This window comes from Aulonocara sp. 'chitande type north' Nkhata Bay, linkage group LG5 (genome assembly GCF_057382095.1).
Source record: "Aulonocara sp. 'chitande type north' Nkhata Bay isolate Kocher_YH1m ecotype deep benthic linkage group LG5, A_spYH_male_GT1.1, whole genome shotgun sequence".
In the NCBI taxonomy this organism is placed as follows: Eukaryota; Metazoa; Chordata; class Actinopteri; order Cichliformes; family Cichlidae; genus Aulonocara; species Aulonocara sp. 'chitande type north' Nkhata Bay.
In genome coordinates this window covers 2187871-2190573 of record NC_141348.1, presented here as the reverse complement: position 1 = coordinate 2190573, position 2703 = coordinate 2187871, and positions in this window count along the sequence as shown.

Genomic DNA, 2703 nt, shown 5'->3' with positions numbered 1-2703 from the left:
AAAGCGACGGAAGGAAACGCCCAGAGAGGCGTTTGAGGGACGGTCAGAGTCAGGAACCTCAGAAACGCATCAGGCTGGAGTTTAATTCTGTTTTCATCTTTAGAAACATCTGGAAATAGTTATAAAAATGCTGCATAATAAAGAAAAATAGTGTAGATTAGTTTGAGTTGTGTTTAGCTGAGCTGTGTCTTTAATCTGAAGTTCATTTTGTGGAGGAGCAGCAAGACTTTCAGTGTTACTCTCAGAGAAAGCCTCCCAAATGTCTGTTGTCTTAATAGTGGAATTATCTGGAAAATGAACCAGTTCTTATGAGCTGCTTTTCTGTATGAGCAGTCAAAGCATTTTATACAGCGTGCTTCATTCACACAAGCACTTCTTTTTCTAACAATGACACTATGATGGATGCATCGGAGAGCAAGTCGGGGTTCCACATCTCGCCCAAGGATACCGTGGCGTGCAGACTGGAGCAGCCAGGGATCAAACCTCCAACCTTCCAGTTAGTAATTCTACCTGCTGAGCTACAGTCTGTACTTCCTGAACATCACACCCTCCTTTTGTTTCTTTATTTCCAGTAGCAACCAGGACCATAATGAACCCTGACTCCAACAGACACTCAGGATCCACCTGCCCAGTAAGTCACCCGCTAACTGCAACTATCAGAGCCCTGACCTTCTGCAGAGACGAGTCACACTGAACACAGCAAGTGTCCCTGCTCTCAGATACAAAACCTGCCTTTAAAAGTTCAGAGTAATGAAATCAGCAGTTCTGATTCTAGAATTTGTAGTCTCACACACTTTTGTTGTTTTGGTTCACATCGGTTGATATTCTGCTGCAAACAACTAATGAGAACATTTTATAAACCTTTGAGTGTCCATCAGGATCCTGTAGAAACAGCTTCCATCTCAAATACTAAACATCATTATTTACATTCTGTTTACTTATTTTTAAAGTCACTCTAGCACAGATTTCTTTAGCCGAATGTCTTTCTGTGTCTTCCATACAAACATTAAACATGAAACAATCTAAATAGTAATACACAACAACCACTGCAGAAATAAATAAAATAAAACCAAACACAATCCAGACATGAATACACAAATATATTTAAATCTATGTATTTATACATTTTAATATGATGTAAAAGAACACAAATACAAAACCTATCAAACTACCAATATATAAAAAAACAAGATCAGAATCAGAATCAGAGAGACTTGATTTATCCCCAAGGGGCAATTAACCAACACCAGGGCAGCATGACGTTGAAGATAAGCACAATAAGAGTGAGATAATAAATACACAGTATATACAGTTATAAAATTACATAGTTTTAAAATTAAAGTGACTGAAAGGTGAATAAATAACTGTAAGTGACTAAAAGTGAGTAAAGTGTTGGTAGTATAAGAGCGTAGTTTATGTTTCTGGTGTGGGAAATGTTCTTATCAGCTGGAGTTAAAAAGCAGAGTGGCTTTGGGGACAAAGGTGGGGCTCCTCCTCCTCTCAGTCCTGCAGGAAATGCAGCGGAGGTGTCGCCCAGAGGGGATCCATTGAAATGCAGGGTGAAGAATGTGAGAGGAGTCGTTGATGATTTTGGCTGCCTGTCTAAGGGCCTGTTGATGAAAACCTGCCAGAGTTCTGACAGGCAGCCCAATGATTTTAGAGCACACTGATGCTGCAGTCTGTTCCTGTATGAAGGCTGAGGGAGTGGGACCAGCAGGTGATGGAGAAGGTCATGATGCTTTCCAGGAAGGCGTAGTAAAAAGTCATCATGATGGGTGTGCTGACTCCAATTTAAAAAAAAACATTTTAATGTGAAAATTTAAAAAAAAATAAATCTAGTCATGACCTGTGTAGTATGTTAACAATATTGGAAGTAAAAATAATTTGAACTCCAATTTCGAAAACACAACTTACTTTTTTCTTCTTTTTTTTTTATAAAGCTCTGACTTGTATTATGAGCATGAGTCTGTGGTCTGGGAGAGAGTCCTGTCTGCAAAATATAGTATATAACGACCAATGCTGGGCAATTAATTATATAGTTACTTCTTCAAAAAAGTTACTCAGTTTGGCAAACAACAAAGTTTTTTGCAGCTATTTTTTTAAATGCAGCCAAGGCGTTTTTAAATAAACATTTCAAACTATTTACAGAACAATCAGCTGTTCTGCATCAAATCTGATGCCACACAAATTATTTGTGTCACTCCAAAAATAATTTCTGTCCACTATGAGATAAAGGAGAACAACAGCCTGATACCTGCAGGCCTGACAACAGGAGATGTATCACTGCTGTAACACCTGTAGCATTCAGCAGTCGCCTCATTGTTCTGACACACACAACAAAACTATTGACTACACTACACACTAACTACACAAGATTTGTGCTAAACGTCGCAAATCTCTCACATCTCAAAGCACCGCCGTCACTCCTAAAACTTCCCCCCGTTTCTTAACAACTAGATGCCACGTTGCCATATCATTTTTGATTGGTCGACATGGTACTTTTTTGGACGAATAGGAAAGGCAGAGGGGGGTGGGGTTTGTTTTTGCTCACAGGCTTTCGAGCCTTTTTTCTTATAAAACGCCGATTTAACCGTTTCTTCTTGCAGTAAATATAAACAACCAGTATTCAGGAAGAAAACCAAACATTGCATTTTTTTTTATCACAACTCTGGTTTTACGTGGCCGATCAACACAATTTAAAAA